Source organism: Dama dama, chromosome 15 (genome assembly GCF_033118175.1).
Source record: "Dama dama isolate Ldn47 chromosome 15, ASM3311817v1, whole genome shotgun sequence".
NCBI lineage: Eukaryota > Metazoa > Chordata > Mammalia > Artiodactyla > Cervidae > Dama > Dama dama.
This window is the reverse complement of record NC_083695.1, coordinates 92,718,804-92,741,429: the sequence shown is the minus strand read 5'-3', so window position 1 is coordinate 92,741,429 and position 22,626 is coordinate 92,718,804. Positions and strand designations below refer to the sequence as shown.

The 22,626-nt window shown below is 47.9% G+C and overlaps 1 protein-coding gene across 6 annotated transcripts in view; it reads right to left on the bottom strand.

Annotated features, from left to right (window-relative positions):
• The window catches only part of PTPRE (protein tyrosine phosphatase receptor type E), a 183,148-nt gene that overhangs the window by 91,074 nt on the left and 69,448 nt on the right, over nucleotides 1–22,626 (bottom strand). For 2 of the 6 annotated variants that reach the window (XM_061162912.1, XM_061162918.1), the window contains exon 1: nucleotides 18,172–18,192. The gene's annotated coding sequence lies outside the window, so the exon portion shown is untranslated. Of the gene's footprint in view, nucleotides 1–18,171; nucleotides 18,195–22,626 lie in introns of those variants that run through there. The other 4 variants (XM_061162916.1, XM_061162917.1, XM_061162914.1 and 1 more) reach the window with 3 other exon arrangements.

Here is a 22,626-nt window from a genome sequence, read left to right as displayed (position 1 = left end):
GAGGAGCCTAGCAGGCTATCGTCCATGGGGGTCTCAAGAATAGGACATGACTGAGCAACTAAACCACCACTTTCCATCATCTTGAAATGAGAGGTGAAGGGTGCCACTCCCTGGCAACATGTCCCTGATGTGAATTTCCCGAAAGAAATCCGACTCTCTGACACCAAGGCTGGCAGCTGAGACAGTGGCAGGTGGAGTAGGAGGTTTGCAGAACTCTGAGAAAGCTCCCTATTTCACGCTAACGCACGTTTTAAAAATAGAGGTCAAAACCATTTCATTCAAGGTGGCCTGGGTTTTTTTTTTTTTTTCCCCCAGTGCATGTGCAAGCATAGCCTGAGCTACGGACAGAATGCCAAATGAGCCAGGTTAAGAATGATCAGGTTCCTGACCTGACAATTTTCCTCTGATGCTCAGCAAGTTCGCCACAACGCCAAGAGGGCTTGCTCTAGTCATTCTGTGATGCCATACAGAAGCATTAATCAGACACTGCAGCATCACTGAAACAGCCTTTCCACGTAGGTGTTTGTAACAACCTATTGCATGGAGCTATTTCTGAAACCACAGAAGCCTTGGGTATGGTCCAGTTCCAAAGCCTGCCTGTGGGCTCTGGGCCATCAGCAGAGCACCTGCTGGTAATTCTGCGGTGCTACTCTGGATCCACAGGCCCCGAGAATTTAGGGGCCTCTGGGACCCAAGTCCCTTGCATGGAGGCCCTTCAAAGCTCGGGACTCACTGGCTGTTGGGTAACCCCTTGAGGGCGGTGCTGGTGGCTGAACCTGGCCTCTTGGATGTGATAGTCATATTGTGGCAAGCCCCTGGGCTGCACCCTCTCTTCCTGCAGGAGGTGGCCACCGTGGATTAACCTCCTCTGCTTCAGAAGGGAAAACAACGGCTCCATCCAGTTGAGACGGATCTCTGAGAGCTAAGAGATATGCCCACCAAGCAAAGCCACCTACCAGCCTTAAATTTCCGTGTCTTGAAATGGGATATGTTTGCAGTCTTTTTTCTTGTTTTTCTTTTCTTTTTTGTTTTTTTTTCACTGTAACATGCAGCATTCAGGATCTTAGTTCCCCAAGCGGGGCTCAAGTCTGTGTCCGCTGCAGTGGAAGCTCAGCGCCCTAACCACTGGACCACCAGAGAAATCCAGAAAAGGAGTGTGTCTTCAATCAAGCAACTGAGGATGCATTCTAAGAGGACTTATTTTCAGCCACAGACTTTACACACCAGGAAGAATGAAGCTGTCCTCAGGACCAATTCCGTGCTGCTACCTCCCATCAGAGCAGAGCGACACTGTCCCCCTCCCCAGGAGTCAGCAGGCCCCGGTGTTCAGCCTCCAGCCGCGCAAATCTGAAGTCTTTCTTCTCAGGGAGGAGAGCCGCAAGCAAGGCTCCTGGCTGAAGGTGCTCCAAAGTTCTGAGGATAAGGAGACGGTGAGAGGCGCCAAGTCCATTCTTGACATAAACTGATGCCCCGGCTACAGCTAGGCTCCCTGGTTTTTGTTTTCCGGGATTTGCTCCATCCATCTCCTAGCGGAGACGGCACGCTTGGCCTTTTACTCAATGTGTCTGAAGCTCAGGCAGCGAGGAGGCAGTTTCTGCAGCCGGAGCTCCCAGTATCTGACAGAGCAAGGTCAGACGTCCGAGCTTCAGGGCTCACCGGGGCTGTGAGTCATGAGGCGACGCTGCTCTTGCGCTTGTAAAAATAACAGTGAAGTGGTGAGACCCAGCTTCCAAGTGGAGCGCCTTCCATGAGAATAGGCTGCAAAAATGCCAACAGCTCACCGGCTTGAAATTCAGGGGGTTTGGACCAAGCTAAGGGATAACACAACACCCAATGTTAATTCTGAGATCCTATCCTCCCCGACGCGGCAGGGTCAGTTTGGGCTAGCATGACTTATTTTGCACATTCAGGTCTTTGTCATCCTATTTCCTTGTATTTTCTTCAGTCAGCCAATCACCCATTCCCCCAGGACTGGGAGGGTAAGGCGATGACACCAGCTCTTGGCACAGGAAGGTGATAATCAGGGCTCCTGGGCGTTGAGAGCTCTGGGTGTCCAGGTGCCCAGCCCTGCCCGCCTCTCTCTGGGCCCTGGGGCTTCCCTGAGAGCTGGTCTAGCCATCTCTCCCCACCCTCCATCCTGCGCGGCGCCGGAGGGGCCCAGCTCCCGTGGGACTTGGTCACTCTTCTCAGCACGTAAACTCACGGTTGATAACAGGTCCTCCTCTTAGCGTGCATGCTCAGCTGCTCAGTCATATCCAACTCTTTTGAGACCCCATGACCTGTAGCCCACCAGGCTCCTCTGTCCATGGCAACAGTACTGGAGCGGGTTGCCATGTCCTCCTCCAGGGGATCTGCCCGGGCCCAGGAATCGAACCCTCATCTCCCGAGTCTCCTGCACTGGCAAGCAGATTCTTTACCACTTGAGCCACTGGGGAAGCCCCTTCACCTATGACTATACACGTTTAATTGATTGACCTAAAATGTACCCCTTTCAAGGCAGGGAACTTCAAGGCTTGTAGGTGGCTTTGACTGGACAGCCTACTCCTTCGTTCTTAGGAATCCACATGAAATGAACTAGGGGACTGGGAAAAGAACTGCCATTGATAACCCAAATGGGGCTGAAATGTGTAGTTCTGGCCCAGTTTGGGGACCACGGCAGACCCAAACACGGCTCTCCCCTGAGTTCAGGTAGAATGGGGCCAGAAGTACCAGCAGGCCCACCTGACATCTGGCGCACAGCCACAAAATCAAACAAAAGCGGCTCGGCCTCATTTGTGAAAGGACTTTACTGGGATGCTTGGGGGTGTTGCGTGCGTGCTCAGTTGTGTCTGATTCTTTGTGACCCCATGGACTGTAGCCCATCAGGCTCCTCTCTCCATGAAATTTTCCAGGCAAGAATACTGGGGTGGGTTGCCATTTCCTCCTCCAGGGGGTCTTCCTGACCCAGGGATCGAACCCGCATCTCCTGTGTCTCCTGCATTGGCAGGTAGGTTCTTTACCACTGAGCCACATTAGTTGCCTTCAATCATTTATTTATATGTCTCTTGCTCCCCAGAGGAGGCAAAGCAGCATAGGGAGTATTAAATCACAATCACTCACTCACACACCAGCACTTGTGTGCAGGCCCAGAGGAACAGGGACCCTGCTAGAAGGCCTCCATGCTAGAAGGGGAGGGAGTGGGTGAATATGGCTTTTCTGAAGAGCAGTGAGTGGGAGAAAGTCCCCGAGGACCAAAAGTCTCATAGCGAGGACTGGCAGTCCTAGGGGAAATGGGGGAGACCTTCCCAGAAACTAATGATGAAAGCCGGGAGAATTGTAACGATCTAGCTGGAAGTATATCATGTTCCCAGAAGGAAAAAAAAGAAAAAGTCCTTTATTGCAAAACAGCCCGGGGGAACATTCCAGTGCCCTGACCGTCACTGCTCACACCAGAGCTGGCCTCAGAGTCTGAGAAGAGATGCTCAGAAGGGGCTCAGGGCTTGGGGCTGATCGCCGCAGGCCGTGTCCTGAAATTTGGAAGAGTTTTGTCTCTGAATCTGTGTTTGTCAAAGAGAAGCCTGACAGGACAGCTCTGCACTGTGCCAGAGGCTCGGGGGCCTTGACTCACACCTTCTGCCGCCTTCCCCGGGCGGGATCCTGCATGCAGGTCCATTCCTGGCCCCCGATACACATGGGCCTCATACTGAGTTCCAGAGCAGGCGCGGGGCGTCCCTGAGGGTCTTTGCACCCTGAAAGAATCCCCCTGCCCCAGGGAGCGTGGCGTTAAATGGGAGTTATGAAACACTCTGGCAGGTCTGCAGAGAACCCACTGAAGAAAGGAAAAAGCTCTTTTCCTGCTTTTTGAACAAGCAACCGGGCATCATGTGTAGACGACCCTGGTCTTGCTAAGTGCCGCCCCAGGCACTGCGGAGAATGCAAAATGCGGTTTTCTTTCTGCTACCCAGTCATCTCCCAAGTCTCCCTCAGACATTCATTCATTTGTTCATCCATCCACGGTACACAGAGGCCTGCCAGGCGCCAGGCCACCTCGGGAGATTCAGATTGGGACATTCTGGGTGCTCCAGAAGGTGACACGCCCCCACGTGGCCCAGGCAGCCCTGGGGGCAGATCCATTGCTTTCTGTGTCTCTTCAAGGGTCCAGCCAAGCGTTAACTTAGTGTTTTGTGTCCCGCATTACAGAAATCATGGGAAAAAATAGAAAACAGTCATTTTAAAAAATACGCATTTTTCTCTAGCTGAAGAGGCTGCTCTATACCATCCGACCATTCTCTGAATTTGGCTTTTCATTCCTCAAGATTAGCATTTCATTCTCTTTAGACCCTGCTCCTGAAGAAAAAACCCTTTCCTGCGGATTTTTGGAGCGCAACAGCCAGGACTGCTGAGACACCGCTGACACGGTTCTTTGTCTTTCCCAGAATCTGGTGGAGAAATTTCAGTGAATCATTGTCTCAGGCATCTTGGTCAAGCCCACTGAGTTCTGTGATTAGGTGCAATTTCAACTTTTTTTTTTTTTTTCTCAAATTCCCCAGGGATACTGTGATATATACAACAGACAAATTTTTATGAGTTACAACCCAGCTGAAGTAAAAGTTATTATTTCTTTAACCTCTAAAGTGTGGCTCAGATGGTCAAGAATCTGCCCACAATGCAGGAGAATCAGGTTCAATGCCTGGGTCAGGAAGATTCCCTGGAGGAGGGCATGGCAACCCACTCCAGTATTCTTGCCTGGAGAATCCCATGGACAGAGGAGCCTGGTGGGCTACAGTCCATGGGGTCACCAAGAGTCAGACACGACTGAGTGACTAACACGTTCACTTTCAAATTGAGTTTCCGAAAGGGCTCGACCACAACCACAGTCTGATGAAGAATGAAGACTCCCATCTGTTTACAGATGTGCAGATGCGGTGCTTGGCATCCTGGCGAGGTTCTGGATTTCCGTCATGTCTGACAGCGGTGCATCTGCTCAGGGACAGAGGGAGGGAGGCTTCCACCCCAGGCCTGCGGTTTGGCCCTCGGGGCAGCTGGTTCTTCCTGAGCTTTACCAGGCCTGGGAGCGCCCGCCCTGATGACACTGTGTCCCCTGGGCAGGGAAACAGCTGGGGGAAGCCCTCAGCCTGGGCCTAGGATGCTGGTTAGAAGCAGATCGCCCCCCAAAGAAAAGCAACAGCCTCGTGCACTTTCCAGCATCCTCACTAGGAACACAGAGGACTTTTTGGCTATTCACGTTGTACTAGAACTTTTCTAGGATATTCCCTGGTGGTTCAGTAGTAAAGAATCCGCCTGCCAATGCAGGAGCCATGGGTTCGATCCCTGGGTCGGGAAGATCCCCTGGAGAAGGAAATGGCAACCCACTCCAGTACTCTTGCCTGGGAAACCCCATGGACAGAGGAGCCTGGAGGGCTGCAGTCTATGGGGTCACAAAAGGCATGACTTAGTGACTAAACAACTATAGAACTATGGTATTGCTTCCGCAGGCCCATCTTGGAGGGACAGAATCCTGAAGCCTTGCAGAGGTGGGTGGTTAAGGAGATGGGCCACTTGACTAAAGCCACCCAGCCAGTTGGGAGAAACAGTGAGCCTCCTGACCCTCTAGGTGGGCCCCTCCTCTGCTTCTTTGCCAGTAGAGTTCTCTGATCGGACCCACTTCACAGGGCTGCCCAGCTGCCCTCCCACGGCACCCCATCATCTCCCTCTGTTGTTCTTCTCTGATTGGCACCATCTCCCGCTGCCTCCGGACCTTCCTGGCCCCCGCATGTGCCATCCCGGTGCTCACCCATCTTCTCAGGCAGTGCCGTGGAAATCGATGCGGGGTGCCCTGGGTGCAGGGCAGGCACCTGGACTGCTTCCCTGGAGGCTCCCTGCTCTCTGCTTGGCCCCAGCAGAAGTGTGTCACGGCAAAGACAGATGGTCTTCACTTGCCATTCATCTCAAGGAGCCAGGCTGAGCTGCCTCTGAGTGGAAGCAGTCTGGCAGGGAGCCTGAGATGGGAACAGAACAGCTCCACCCCCAAGATGACCCTGGAGCTCCTGTCACTTAAGGTGATGGACACCGGGGTCACCAGACCCCAGCTGGGCAGACAGAGGCCACTTGGGGGAGGCCGTGTGAACCTGCACGGACACTGACTCTCTTACTGGGCTTTCTGTTAGGGAAACCTGAGGCGAAGTGAAAGTCGCTCGGTTGTGTCTGACTCTTTGCAACCCCATGGACTGCAGCCCGCCAGGCTCCTCTGTCCATGGGATTCTCCAGGCAAGAAAACTGGAGTGGGTTGCCATTCCCTTCTCCAGGAGATCATCCCAACCCAGGGTTCAAACCCAGGTCTCCCGCATTGTAAGTGGATTCTTTACCGTCTGAGCCATCAGGGAAGTCCTACCATGTGACATTGCAAGTGGACTGGATTTGCTGCAACATGTTTAAACAAAAAGTTTAAAAAAATTACACAACTTACAAAAACATTGTTACAGAGAGAGATGTTTCCGGCTGTTCGACAAAGCGCCGTCCCCTCCGGTGGAAAACGTCACAGGGTGACATCACTACCATTTCGTAAGAGCCAGCAGAGGTTTAGCGCCTTGTCTTAGTGATAAGAATGTGTCCCCTCGTCCCAAACCCACACTAGTCAGATTCTATCAAAAATCATTTTTTAAAAGGAAACATGACTTAATCCTCAGCTGCACAGGAGGAAAACATACAGCCATGGGTAGTGAATCACTCATGAAAAATTAAATAAATCCACCCACGGCGGGAAACAGCACAACAGAATGTCGGTGTTGGCTTCACGTTGGAAGGAAGCCAAAAGCAGGTCCTGGAAATGATGATGCCTCTGAATCTGATCTCGCTCACGTTGTGTGCACTTGAGATCTCCAACTTCATCTCAGCAGCACACGCTTCAAGCCTGGTTTTATTTATTTCTCTGGAGAGCCGTCACAAGAGGGGAGCAGAGTGGCACTGATGTTTCCATGGTATCCATGCAGACTGAGCAACTCGCCCTCCTTGTCCGTCACTTCTGATGAAAGAGACCCCATCACAGGCCCCCAGAACCCTTTGCCGGGATGGATTATGAAACAGTGGAAAAGGGACACTTGTTTTATTAACTAATGCTTCTGCTTAAGTTTTGAAATTTTCAGTGTATGTGAGCAACATCACAGAAAGAAGAAGATCGCTTTTCCAAAATTGTTTTCTGGGAGCCAAACGCTCCTTTATAGGTTCCCACTTCTTCTGGGGGACAGTGGGAGAGCTAATACAAATAAGAGGGCAGGGATGAGACAGCACCAAAATAGATGTTTTTCAAAGTGAAGATTATAAAACATTGACATCACGACGTACAAATTTCATCCTGGAAGGGAAGGCGATGGGCCCTGGATATGGAGGATACACAGCAGTGGTTACTTGAAGGGCATTTCTGCTGTTAACGCAAAATCCAGAGAGGAACCACCCCTGAGCACAGACCTTTATGTCATGAGGGGACCTTTAAGAAAATCCTCAGGAGACTCTCTACTTTTTAGACGAAGAAGGTGTGACTCAGACATGAAGGGACATGTCTAATTCATTCAGCTTTCTCCAGCTAAACTCTATTTCTGTCCACTCCTTGTCTGGGCTACTGCACAGAACACACAATCAGACTTGCTAAAGAAAGGACTCTAATAGAGACCTTACAGGCAGCATTTCCTGAAGTCAGAATGAGGATCTACCACTGTGTCTTTTCAAGGTCTGGCCCAGTCATGAGCCTGCAGGAGACACCTGATAAACGCCGGGCGAGTGGATGGACAGGCTATTGGCCACAGAGAAAGGAAGCCTGGCAAGAGTGTTGGAAGAGATTAGAAAACGGGATTCAGTCAGCAGATAACATGTGGAAACATTTCGGAACCCTGGCCAAGATCAACTTAAGCGATCATAAAACTGTTCCCAAATAGAATTATCAACCAGAAAACTGCAGAATCCATGGGACACACTCTTAGTTAGTAATGAGTTCTATTACTTTCATAACAGTAAAATCACATTTTCCATAAAAACGTAATTTCCATTTTTGACAGGTCTGCCCCTCACTTTTGGAGAAGATGTTGAGTGCTAACTGGTTTCCAGGTTTGAGAGGAGCCTGGCCTCCGTGCAGGGGACACGGGGACCTGTGAGCCCCCTCCCCGCTGTCCACTCGCTTCTCCACAGCCCCCCAAGTCTGCTTCCTCATCTTTATGGCAGAAGGGAGAATGCACACCCAGACTGACTCCAGGTGTCGGTGAGGCTCAAGGAGCCAAAGAAAGTGAGCTTGCTTTGCGAGCTGTTACCTGCCCCACAAGCATGTCAGTTGTCAGTGCCACTTGGTTTTCAGGATAAGGCATTTACGACATTATCTGGCAAAACAGGAAATAGATCAAGTCCTGTTTTGGGGAATGATAATTTCCACCAACATGACGTTTAAAAAAAAATTAACTTCTCAACAGCAACACGGTAGCTTTAAAAATATTTATATATATCTAACACCTGAACACAAAATCGGTACCACTTCTGAGAGCAGATCTATCTTGGGAGAGTCATCTGAAATCAGTTAAATACCATCAACGCGTATTTTTAAAACGTTGTTAGAATGCCATCAGCCCCCATCATGAAATAACACAAATCCAAGTTCTGGCTTTGGTTTATGCCGGGAGCCAACACACGAGACCCTACCCCTAAAAAGGCCGTAAGGGAGAAAATCTGAATTTCAGCTGTTACACTCCCTTGTGAAATTTGTCTTTTCGAAAAGGCCAGCTCACGAGATTCCACCCATGACAAGGTCACGAGGAGAAAGCCTGGCAGGCAAGGTCAGATCAGGTTTTCAGGGATTTCGAAAAGCTGCCCCCGGAGCTCACCTTAAAGGTGATATCTGTCTTTCTGATGCTTGCCTCAATGGACTACTCCCTAATTTCTCTGACACAGGCAGGAAGGCCTTCCCCGATCTCTTCCCAAATAAGAATCAATTTAGAACTTTAATCAATAAGTTTCCCAGGTGGTGGTATGCATCATCAAAATGCAACTGCCCTTCGATACCAATTCCATATTCCTAGGGAACCTGCACGAGAAATTGTTAGGACATGTCAACTTTGCCCTACTTCAGTTCCCACTTTGCCTTTTGGGGTAAATCCCCGTGGCTTACTACCTAATGTGCTTTGGCAGATGGATGTAACACATGTTCCTTCTTTTGGAAAACTATCCTTTGTGCACGTTACTGTAGATACCTTCTCCCATGTCATTGTGGCTACTGCCAGAACGGGAGAAGCCTATAAAGATGTAGTTCAACATCTTTTTGCCTGTTTTTCCTATTTAGGAATGCCAAAATCAATTAAGACAGACAATGCTCCAGCTTATACATCTAAGTCCTTTAAAAATTTCTGTGCCCAATTCGGTATATCCCACTCTACAGGAATTCCTTACAATCCCCAGGGACAAGCAATTGTAGAAAGGGCACATCAGACACTTAAAACACAAATTTCTAAATTACAGGAAAGGCAGTTCAAATAGTTCTCCACACCACGTTTTGCAGCATGCCCTCTTTGTGCTCAATAACCTTAATGCTGATCAAGCCAGTTTAACAGCTATGTTCCGTCCCTGGAACCCAAAACAAAAAGATATGAAACCTTTAGTAGAGTGGAAAGACCTCCTTTCCGGACTATGGAAGGGACCTGATCCCTTGCTAACCAGTGGGCGAGAGTATGCTTATATTTTCCCACAGGGTGCTGACTCGCCAATTTAGATCCCAGACAGACTGATTTGCCATGTCGCAGTCCCCCAGACCTCCGGTTCCCTCGCAGCCTCAACCATAGAGGAGGAAGAGCACTCCTCTGCCCTTACCTCGGCCTAGAAGGTCCAGCAGACTCTGAAACAACCAGCAATGGAGATCCCAGAAGAACAAATGGAAACCACCAGGACGTCCTGCGCGGACAACTCAACAAGCCTCCATACCCACATGGGGACAAATTAAGTCACTCTGTCATTAAGCACAGAGAATAGCCTCCCTGCAGGGATCTTCAGCCTCTCCCGAAAGGGTTTTTATTGCCATGCTTGCTTTACTGTCTTGTCAGGCAAGTGCTACCTCTTCTACTTCAAAAAAATACTGGGCACATTTCCCTGATCCCCTGACCTTCCAAGTAGTTACTTGGAACAGCGACCCTATATGGGTCAACACAGACCAGCCTCATCTCTTGGGAGGATCCTATACTTCTTGTGATAAAGATCATTATCCCATCAATTTTAACTATACTTTTAGGGGATTAACGGATGATCTTCCCCTTTGCTTTAACTTCCCCCATAGTCATACAAGGGATCTCATCACTCCCTCTAAGGAGGGGTGTGTTGGAGCTTCCAAGAAAGCAATTCTGACAGATTCTCCAGCATCAAAATTTTCAGACAAAACAGGAGATCGGCTGGTTTGGATATTACAGGCCCATATGCCCGGGGTCCTTGACCCCTATAAATCCTTGTTCCTTAATGCTCCACCAAAATATCCAAATTGTATTGATGTTGCTCTGTCAGATGTCATATGGAAAACTACAGACAACCGCCTTGGATATCCAGTATGGAAATCTTGTACTTACAATTCAAAAATAGATTATAGAATACCGGGAGGTGGAAACTATTCGGTACAAGGCTGGAGCAATCCAAACCCAAGTCAGAATCCAGGATCTGTTTCTGACCATGTCAGTAGGCTTAGCAATAAGAAAAATGATTCCCTCCCTTGGCCATTGGTGCCCAGCAGATGGCATTATAATCAATTTGTTCCCCCCATGTTGTCCTATACTACTAAGGGCAAAACCTTTTGGCAACCAGAAATTTGGAGAGCCCTTGCTGCCACCTCCATTGTTACTTTAACTCGGCCAGAAAACGATTCCACCTATTCTGTGCTGGCTTGTTTACCCTCCCCTTACGTTTTTTTGTTTACTAATGATTCAAAAAGACTTCATATACAAATGAATTATTCAGGTGGACCACATAGAGTCTACTGTGAACAATGCATGCTTTCATCCTGTTTAACCCCTCAATACAATATTTGTTCTTTTGTGGTGCTTCAACGTCCGCCCTACCTTATGGTGCCTGTCAGAGTGAACGCCCATTGGTATGACAATTACGGTTTAGCCATTCTGCAACAACTACAAGATTTAATGCATTCCCGACGGTTTGTAGGACTACTTATTCTAGGGATTTCAGCTTTGATAACAGCAATGACCTCTGTCACTGTGGCAGCGATATCCTTGACTCAACAGGTACATACTGTTCAATATGTCAATGATATGTCAAAAAATGTTTCTTTAGCTCTAGCTATGCAAGAGATTATAGATAGAAAATTAGAAGTAAAAATAGACGCCCTAGAAGAAGCAGTCATACATATTGGAACTGAGTTGCAGGCTTTAATGGTAAAGTTAGCATTATCCTGTCACGCCGACTATCGGTGGATCTGTGTAACGCCCCTAAAAGTAAATGATACGGATTACAATTGGGAAAAGATTAAAAATCATATTTCAGGTGTATGGAATAGCTCCAGCGTTAGTTTAGATCTTGGAAAGCTTCACGGTCAGATAAAAACCTTAGAACATTCCCGCCTGGACTTTACTGCTGCAGGAGCTGCTAATGATTTTTTTCATACCTTTCCTAACTTTATTACTGGAAAAAAATATCCTATCAGCTATTTTCACTTATGCTGCTGTAGCAGCCCTTGTTTTACTTTTCATTATAATCCTTCCTTGCATTGTCAGAACTCTCCGGCAGAGCACTCAGAAGCTTGAGACTGAGATCCATCTGGCTGTCTTAAAAAGTAAAAAAAAGGGAGAGATGCTGGGAGCCAACACACGAGACCCAACCCCTAAAAAGGCCATAAGGGAGAAAACCTGACGGGCAAGGCGGATCAGGTTTTCAGGCGTTTCAAAAAGCTGCCCCCGGCGATCACCTTAAAGATGATATCTGTCTTTCTGATGCCTGCCTCAATGGACTACTCCCTAATTTCTCTGACACAGGCAGGAAGGCCTTTCCCGATCTCTTCCCAAATAAGAATCAATTTAGAACTTTAATCAATAAGTTTCCCAGGTGGTGGTATATTATGAGATTATTCAGGGTGAAAGGAGTGTTTTAATTTAAACTCCTTTGCTGGTAGTTTGTTAGCCAAATGCATTTATGCGCTTGGTACTAATAATGCATGATTGCTTATAATATCCTAATCATAAAATAGCATAAAGAACCTGATTATATAAAAGCCCTAATAGATATAGAGCCCTTTTAAGGGGTAAAGGAGTCCTATTAGAAAACATAAGAAAAATTATTCTATAGGTGGTTATTGGGTTGTGATTTGCTTGCTGTGTTTATGCTTGCTGTATTTTTGCTTTTAATGTGCTAAGGTTGTGTTATAGAAACCATTGTTAATATAGTTAAAGATCTAGAGAAATAAGAGCTTAGCCCTAGTGTGGTAACAATGAGATGGTTGTTAATTGTCAGCCAGGAGTGCTAGGCAGAAGCTGCCTCACTGAAGCCGCAGTCTGTATGGGGTAAACTTCTTAGATAAACGCAACTGACAACTTCTGCAGAAGGATTAATTTTTGTGTTAACAAGGTTATACTTCCACTCTGTACTGTTGCCCTATGAGACTGCTACCTTTCAGTTAAGGTCACCATAGAAACAGAAAATAGGTTTACATTCACCTGACTTGCATAAAATGTTAATAGGTCCCCAGGCCAGAAGATAATGTACAAGACCCTCATAAACAAAGAAGTATGCAGAAAACACCCTGGTTTTGTGAAGGACAAGCTGACGTAATGTTAAACTATCTTCCCCTTAGAAATGTACTAACTTAGGGTATAAAAGCTGTGGTAAAAAATAAAGCATTGCCAGACTCTGCCAGACTCTCCGCACCCCCGTCTGGTCATTCTCTCTCTCTGTCTCTCTTTCTCTCTCTCTCCCTCGCAGACTTGGCCCTATCAAGGCTGGTCTCACATGTCTTCTCTCTCTCTCTCGCCGACGCCGTTCATCCTGAGGGTACCCCTTGGATCCTGCCGAGGCTGGACCCCGGCAGGTTTATGTTCATTTCAGTTCAAAACAAGGAGAAACGCTACTCAGAGAATCCATTATGAGACACATTTTGGTTCAGCAATTCCACAGGGATCTTTCCTTTTCCAACATTTTAAATAGTTGATAGCAAACTCTGCATCGTAATAAGCAGTCTTTTAAAAAGTCACTTCCAATTGGCAATTTTGGAAAGAATGCACAGACTCTCACGTTGCCTGCATGTCCCAGTTCACACAGGGACGCCCCCCTCATCCCCGCCGCCCAGGATGGGGTTGCAGCTGGCAGTGAGGCCCCGTGTCCAGTGGGGACTGGTCCATGGTCCTTCCATGGGACCCCAGGACTCCTTCCCGGCTCCGTGGCTCAACGGGTCTGAGAACGTTCTCTGTAAGTCACGCCCCCAACAGTTTTATAAATGTCTTATCTTCCTTTCCCCCCGCATCAATGCCGCCTCTCGCCAGGCAGTGGGCACAGATCTGCAGCTGACTACGCCATCTGTCCCTGCAATGTCCGCCACACGGACGAGACAAGCTTGTCCCCAGACGGTCAGCCCCGCCTCGTGAGCCCAGACACCAGCTCCCGGGAGACCTGCTTGCTGCCCGACCACCCAGGCATGGCCCGCTTTCTCAGCGTGCCACCAGTAACTAAAATGCCACTTCACAAATCTAGTTGCTAAGGGAAATGAAGAGGGTGGTTTTGACTATAAAAATAGAAAATGTCTGACTTAAAACGGATAGGATTTTGATGTGTCATCCAGGCAGTTCAGGGCCCCAGCGATGGTTGGGGATTGTTTTCCTAAAAAGTGAGCCTCACGTGACTTCCTGTCAGCCCCCAAGCAGACCGTTCTCTGGACCATCCCCATGCACCACTTGGCCGGCTGTGGCCAAGAATCCAACAGGGCGCGTTAAAACAGTTTCCTGAAGCCTCGGTTCCAGATTTCCTGCCCGGGGCAGCACAGAGTTAACCAAAGGGCTTGCTAATGCTTCATTTAATGGAGGCTTCCTGATAATATTCTTTAACCCAGTTTCTAAATACCTTAGGAATGATTGAGGTGGCCAAAAACTTCGCTTGAGTTTTTCCATCAGATGCTACAGAAAAACCCGAACAAAGGTTTTGATCAACCCAAAATATCACATAAATATAAAACACGGCATAATTCCCCGGGGATAAGAAAGGCTGCCCTTTAGCTTCTCTTTACCTCGTGTTCTACGGGGACGATGCTGGGCACCCATCTTGGCCTGAGAGAATCCATGTCTTCCTGCCAGCTGGAAAAGGATTTCTAGAAGAATTTCAGCTCTGAGCTGGGTCTGCTGGAGCTCAGAGGTGAGAAGTGCGTTTATATAGGAGATCTGTGTTCCTATTTTCCCTAAGCGGAAACTCTGACAGCTCAATATCCCTGCCTTTGCTATATGACAAATGAATACCTAGTAGACGCTTTCAGGAGGCACTTCTTGGAAGAATGTTGAAACTTTCTTGGGGGTGGAAAATGGAAATGGAAATAAGCGAGGGATTAATGCGTTTGTCACCATCAGATCCAAAGGCATTGTTCCAACTGGCTGTCAGCTCCTACTCTCAGTCTGCGGGAAAGGAACTGCTTCATTGTCGGGAGAAACACATTTTGCTTGGACGGGACAGTCCACACGTGCTAATAAAACCCCCAGGATGTGGCAAATGAAGGAAATAGGAATCGGATCTCTTAGAAAGTTTTCAAATCTCCTGTGCTTTGCACATGAGGCTTCTCTCGTCTTCCTGTAGACTCGGAAGCCGGATCAGGCCGCAGAGCACCTGTTCTGCCAGCAGGAATGCAACCTGAGACGGGCGGAGAGCACGCTTGAGGTGGTCCCCCTGCCCTGGGAGAGCAAGGTCCCTGCCCTTGATTTGAAAACCTTCAGATTCTTCATTCCTTTCCTTTCTACCATGATGGCTCTTTAAACCAACAGCCAGGAAGAAAAAATGACTTGGCAGAGGACAGTCGCGTGTATTGAAACTGATGAGGTAGAAGCACAGAGCCTTACAGAGGACCAGGCTAGTGAATGGATATTCTAAGTGAATTTTAAAATTCAATTCACCGTTACTTAATATTAACACTTCAAGTTTTCTTTTATTCCTGGGGTATTTCCATGAACCACAGTGAAATAACCAAACTGCAGTACCATTTAGCTTTACTTACTGGTGGATACCATTTGGTATAATAATATATTTAACAAGACCTCAAAGATCCTGGAGAAAATATTTAAACCTTAATTGTGTATCTTTCATATATTCTTAATTCTGAAATTCCACTTTTTTTTCATTTATTTTTATTAGTTGGAGGCTAATTACTTTACAATATTGTAGTGGGTTTTGTCATACATTGACATGACTCAGCCATGGAGTTACACTATAGTTTTAAAACACTAAGTAACCGAGATCCTCAGAGTTGCAAGTATTCCCCAGTTGAGGGAACTTTGGTCATTTTTGATCAATATGAACTACAGTATTACTTCCCAAATCTATTTTTAAATATTGAAAAAAGAAGAAAATATGAGAATGGGTGGTTGTACTAAAAAGACTCCTCTTAATCCAGTTTAAAGTTGACCTTTTTAAAAAAAAAAAACATTCAAATATTAAGCCAGTGTCTTTTTTCAAATGAAAAAATCATGTTATTGCTAGACAAGGAAATGATTTTCAATATCCATTATAGTGCAGCAAATATATCACTACCTTGTTACATGCCTTCATTATTTTTTTAAATAATTTTATTTATGCATTGGTTTTGGCTGTGCTGGGTTTTCGTGGCTGAGCACGGGCTTTCTCTAGCTGCAGGGTACGAGCTTCTCATTGGGGTGGCTTCTCTTGTTGCAGAATACGGGCTCTAGGGCAAGCTCAGGAGTGTGGTACACACGCTTGCCTGCTCCTTGACATGTGGGATCTTCCCGGATCAGGGATCAAACCCATGTCTCCTGCATTGGCAGGTGGATTCTTTACTACTGAGCCACCAGGAACAAAAACAATTTTATTAAGCGCTTATTCTTGGGGTCATTTCACTTAAACGTCACAAGAATCCTGGGAACTGCTAGCATAAGAGGTTGGCAAGTTCACTCCTCTGGGGCCGCTGGCCCGAGTGTGGACGGTGACCTGGGACAGGCTCCGACTTCAGGGCATGTTCTGTCCCCTGCTCTGCCCAAGGCGACCTATTTGTTTAGCTCTAAATGACTAAAAAAGCAAGTGTCCAACCTCACAAACTAGAAATAAATTCCTTTCTATTAGTTGAAACCCTGAAGCTCTAGAATAGAAGTTCTCAACAGCTAAGCAATGAGTTTGCCGTAGGCTAAGAGACCTATGATTCCAAACAAAGGCAGCAACAGGGTAGCTGAGGTAGGTAGGCAAGTTCATGCTTCCAACAGACTTCCCTCACACTGAAGAAGAAGATTCTGGAAATCAGAAGCACTCTTAGTAAGGACTCACAGCGCCCTAAGCACAACTCTAGCTTCCTGCTGAAAAGGAGGCAGAGGTTGGGACCAGGTGGAGGAGATGCTGCCCGAAGCTTTGGCTGCCAAGCGCCCCTGGCGGAGACCGAGGTCAGAAGTCGGACTCCTACACAGACACCCAGCAGCTTTCGGGGTAGGGACTTCTGAATCTGCAGCTGGTTTGAGACGGTGGGGGCCAGGGGCCCCCTGGAAGCACAAGTCATGGGCTCACTCAACTGAGAGCCAGGCTGACCCAGGCACGGCCTGGCAGCGGGTCGACTAGCTGAAAGGGCAGGAAACCCTTGGGCAAGCGGATGTGGCAACTGATGTGGAAGGACTGGTGCTGAGCCAAGAGCCAAGGGAGGCAAAGGTTGGCCACTTCTAACACATCATAATCCGCACCTACTTTCAGAAGCAGATGAGTCTGGGGGCCTGCCCTCCAGTATTTCATTGCAGCATGGTCAGGACCCGCAGCTTTTCACTGGCAGCAGGTTTAACATCCTTGCCAACCCATTTGAATGAGCAGTACCTCTCGCCTGGGATCCTAAGACAAGAAGGGATGGCGGACTTCCTATAATTAAGTCTCCATCCCATTAATATTGTTCCAGTAATGGCCCTTCTATTTGATTCCCACCATGGACATTTGCCCAAGGAAAGCGTGCCACTCAGAACCATCCACATCCAATAATTACAGGACAAAGAACATGGACAACAGAATGAGTTGAGTAAGTAGGAAATGGGAGTTTTCCTCTTCTTTGTCTTGATAAATCATTGACTATATTTAGCATTTTTCGAGATAGGGAGAAAGAGTCCATACGACCAGAATGTCTTTGATCATACCAGGAATAATCATAAACATGGATGCCCAGAAGAAAGGCACAGCCTTGAACAAAGGGGCCAAAGAATTGACTCACCGGCCTTAGAATAATTCTGAACAGAGTCAAGGTTTTTCAAACAAGGTGATACATTTGAGAAAGGCAACTGCCCAGCATCCCCCATCCCGGTTCACTCACAAAAGGCATGCACACAGGAGGGCAGAAAAAATGTTACCTGCCCACAGGCTGCAGCCGCTTCAAAAGCTCTTAGATGGCCTTCCCTCAATCTCCTTAGGAAACTTGACCACATAAGTTGATTAAGTAAACACATAAAAAGTGATGGTATTTCTTTTCCTAAGTACCAGGACCTGGAGGCTATAGAATATTGCCTCAAAAGGCAAAAACTGATGGAATGCCAACACCGTTTGCTTTTTTTTTTTTTACTAAAAGTGCAATCCAGAAAAGCTCCTTTTCAGCAGTTTTCCCCACAGCAGATCAATTTAAGAAGCAATTACCATCAAAGCAATTATGTACCCTGTGCTCCCAACAGTCCCCGAATGTGTGCCACTGAGATAAGATGAGGCCCTTTTCAGAGTGAGGACAGGTCGGTGAGGGAAAGCGTGTGGACACTGTGTTCTCAACAATGCGTTTCAGGGTTCTGAGCAGCTGAGCCAGATTCAAAAACACCAATATATATATATATATATATGTAACCAAAAGTGTGATATGGGCCTGCTCAAGCCAGTTAAGGCATAAAATTCAAATATAACATGCTGACCACATGGCCTCCTTTCTCTAGAAGATAATGCTTCTCTAACAATAAAAGCCAACACATTTTTTTCCCACTAGTTAACTACACACCAGAGATAATTTTTGAAAAGTTTTGTACTCACCAAGGGAAAACGAGGGCTATAGTCTGAAAAAGAAAGAGAAGAAAAGAGAGGGTGAGTTTTCTGGTTTAAAAAAGTGCTCTTTTTGCCACTGCTTTCTCTACAGCACTAGTTGAATGTGCTCATTTCCCCCTCATGGTTTGGGACCTTCAGGAGACCTGGGTTCAATTCCTGGGACAGGAAGATCCCCTGGAGAAGGAAATGGCAAGCCACTCCAGTATTCTTGCCTGCAGAATCCCACGGACGGAGGAGCCTGGCGGGCTACAGTGCACTGGGTCGCAGAGAGTCGGACACGACTGACGAACTAACACACACACATTGACACCTTTTAATCCCGATAATAATAACACTTTCCCCCACAAATACCAGCCTTCAAGAGCGTCCTGCCCTGAGCGCTCCTGTGGTCTCTGGTTGCCCACTGATGGTTGACCAGGGGGCGGGGGCACCCTGGATCTGAAGTGCTGGCCTCTGGCCCCCGAGGGCTCCATCTGTCAGGGGCTCCTTCTGTGACCCGCAGTGTCCCTTCCTCCCGAGCCCCCCATCAGCCCATCTCTCCACAGACAACCTCTTCAAACCTGCAGGGGACACCTCCCTGCACCCAGTTTTCCAGCTCAGTCAGTATCCAGCTTACTCACCATCCATCTAGCTCTCATGCTCTTTTGCTATTCAACAACTCTACTGAGATATCATTTACATCCCATAAAGTCCACCCGATTAAAATATACAATTCAGTGGCATTTAGCACAATCACAGGCTTCCCAGGTGGCGCAGTGGTGAAGAATCCACCTGCCAATGCAGGAGATGCAGAAGATGCAGGTTTGATCCCTGGGTCGGGAAGATCCCCTGGAGGAGAAAGTGGCAACCCACTCCAGTATTCTTGCCTAGAGAATCCCATGGACAGAGGAGCCTGGCGAACTACCGTCCATGGGGTCGCAAAGAGTCGGACACGACTGGGCAAGTGCGTACGCACACAACACCTGAGAAGTCCCAGTAAATCCCCGCATGCACCCATGCGGCACAGTCACAGTCTCACCACCATCCTCACCAGCTACTCGGAGCCCGCTTCACCATCCCAAAGGAAACCCCCTACCCATTAGCTCCTAATTCCCCCAGCCCACCCTCTCCCCACCCACTGGCCCCAGGCAACCACTCATCTATTTTCTGATATGGATTTGCCAATTCTGGAAAATTCATATAAACGGGGTCCAAGAGCGACTGGCTGCTTTCATGGAGTACGCATTTGAGGTTCATCCATGCCATGGCCTGTACTGTTCTGACTCCTTTCTATGGAAGGACACTGTTCCATTATGTGGACGGACCACCTTCTGTTTATCCATTCTGCTCAGCCCAACAACATGACCATGTTCTAGGATCTTGTGTGAGTGGCCAGTCAGGCAGCCTCATGCCAGGGCTGGGAGCCTGAACCTCCCAATGGCTGGAGACCTCACCCTGTTCTCATCACCTTTCTGCCCTGATGGACAGTGGAATCAAGCTTTGATGTCACTCCTTTTTACAGCAAATGCAGTACGCGGTGTTTTCCACCAAAATAGACTACTTCTCGTAGTCACGGCCAGGCTAGACATGTTAAACCAACTACATTGATAACAAGTTGTTGCACTAATTGAAAAGTTGACCTGGGAAGTAGGTTTGAAGCCAAAGCATCAGAAGAAGTAATTCTAATATTGAGGAATCTTGCATCTGTGTATGCATATGTGTGTGTGTAATGAGTTGCTCAATTGAGTCCCACTCTTCTGCGACCCCAAGGACTGTAGCCCATCAGGCCCCTCTGTCCATGGAACTTTCCTGGCAAGAATACCGGAGCAGACTGGGATTGCTATTTCCCACTCCAGGGGCTATCTGACCTGCGTCTCTTGCATCTCCTGCATTGGCAGGCAGATTCTTCACCACTGCGCCACCTGGGAAGCCCGATCTTACATCTACTTATCCGTAATGATGGAAGACTGAATGCTCCCCCCTAATACTGAGACAGAGGCAAGGGTGTCCACTCTCTCACTCACATTTAATATTGTCTCGGAATTCCCAATCAGTGTGATAAGACAAGAAAAAAAATACATAGAAATTGGAAAGGAAAAATAGGAGTTTATGCTCAGATGACAAGATCACGTACATAGAAAATTCTACAAATCTACAAAGAAGCAAAGTAGACCCAATCTGTTGTGTAGCCAACGGACTGTGTAACCCAATCTTTTTAAAGTCACAGAGTTCCCAGAGTGCAAAGGAGCCCAGGATCACACAAGTACACCGGGGGGGAAGACAAGTGGGTACTGAGTGTTGGGTGAGGGGGAATCATTGGGGGTACAGAAGTCGTTTTTTAATAGAAATAACTTATTATAAGAGTCCACTTCTTCCAATCCCTCAAAAGATCTTGGGAAGATGCTAGAAAGAGTGACTTCTGGTCTCTGTCTGGGGCCAAGTATGGGGAGAGGCCAGGGGTCCCAGGTACCCTTAATATATCAGGAGGATTCGTAGAAATGCTCACAAGTCTCTTCCTATACAACGCTGAATCATCTTAGCGTAAAACGAAACCCCAAGATGTGGAGAAGCAGGCCCGCAGCCTTGAATCAAACCAAACTAACAACCACAAGACCAAAAGACCGGTTGGGCATAGAACCAGGTGGGCATGCTGTCAACGGATGTTTAAGTAAATGAGAAAGCACGATGGACTACATCCTAAACGAGCCCGATTATTAATCATTTTGAATTAAACTTTGAAGTGATTTTTTTTTTAAACAAAGCAAAAATACACGAGACAGCGGGCTCTACAGAGAGATCACACATTACATTGGCTCAGGGCTCACACATGCTCGCTTGAAACCACAACTACCAGCTTCTCTGAAGGACAGAATTAGAGCAAAAAACCCCAGCAACCAGAATATCCTCTGAAGTCAGCTTTCATCACACAAACACTTCCTTTAGCCCAAGACCCTTGTGCAGATGGCTACTGTCACAGTGGGCCAAGATCTGAAAAGGTGAAATAAGCTCGTTATAAAGTGAGGGAAGGGGAAGCTGGTCCCCATGGACAAACCCACTTCTCTCGGAAGGGGGTTGTCCCTGGGGAGCTTACAGGGCACAGGGCCGCGGCTGGCTCCTGGTCCTCCCGGAACAGCATGGTCCTTCAAAACAGGAAAGGAGAGACGCTGCCGCTTCACTGGGTCCATTGAGCCCCTTGCTGCATTTGTAGTGTCTCACCCAGAGCCAACGGCCAATCGCAAGAGGCAAGAGGAGTCCCATTTTAAGGATGGGAAGACTGAGGCTCGGCAAGCTCTCTGACCCGTGTCACCCAGAACAGGGAAGCAAGGGCTGCGAACCCAGAGGCGCTGGGACCACTCTTGGCTGGCCGCCCAGGGGAAGGCAGCCTACACCGTGGCTTCCTCTGGTTTGCTTGTGTTTTCCTTTCTCATCCCCCCCCCCGCCACCCTCCAGGGAAGTTGTCACTTCCCCAGGGACCACCTTTCTTTTCCTTACATTCCTAGTGTCTGGGGTGCTGCCTGCCAGGAGGAGGGACCACAGAAGACTTCTTGTCCAGGGTGACATGGATACTGGAGAATTCCTTAAAGCCTCTTCTAACTCTAGAAGGGACTTCACTGAGGTCTAAGGGCCGGAAAGATCTAGAAACGCCCAGGCTGGCCACATACTTCCTGTGGGGAAAAGCAGTTCTATGGGAGAGGCTGGGCTCACAGAAGCCTGGGCTTCTGGCCACAGATGTGTGGAAGTCTGTCCCCAGGATGGACATGGCCAGCCGCTCGGCTTCAGAGAGCAGAGGCAGGGGGATGTGGCCAGCTAGAAGCCTGGGAAAGAGGCTGCGCTGAGCGAGGCTGTGGAACAGGGGAAGTCCACCAAGGGAGGCGGGAGGGCAGCCAAGGGCAGGCGAGAGGAACTCCCCTGGGGAGTGACCCGGTCATAGGGCTGGTCCCGATCGCTCACAAGATATGGAAAGACCCAGTGATGTCACTGTGCACCCAGATCCTGCTCAGAAGGAAGGAAAACGGCACCATGAAGAATCAATCCATCGGGACTGCTCCGTTTAAGGCAAACGTTAAGATTATTCTGAGTTGTCAAGCTCTGAGCTGGGCAGCCTTTCCAAGCTCAGACAGAAGTGAGAGGTCCTTTCCCTGGGCCTGAATCATCGTACACATTCCAGTGGTTAGACTGCATGTTGCTGAGGGTGTATTGACAAGTTTTTCTTTTAAATCGGCGGTGGCATTCTAAAAAAATTTTGGATGCACATTTGCATTTTATGTTTAAGTATGTATATACATATTTCTATATGTACAGGGTATCTAAAATGTGAACTCTTAGTGATGGGTTAAAATTTTATGAAACAAGGGCACACAAATAAAAATCTAACACAGGCGATTCAATACCATAAACTCTGGCCTTGGGGTCACCTTTCAGGAATGATCAGACCTTAGAGTGGCGTGCCTCCATCCTGGCGCG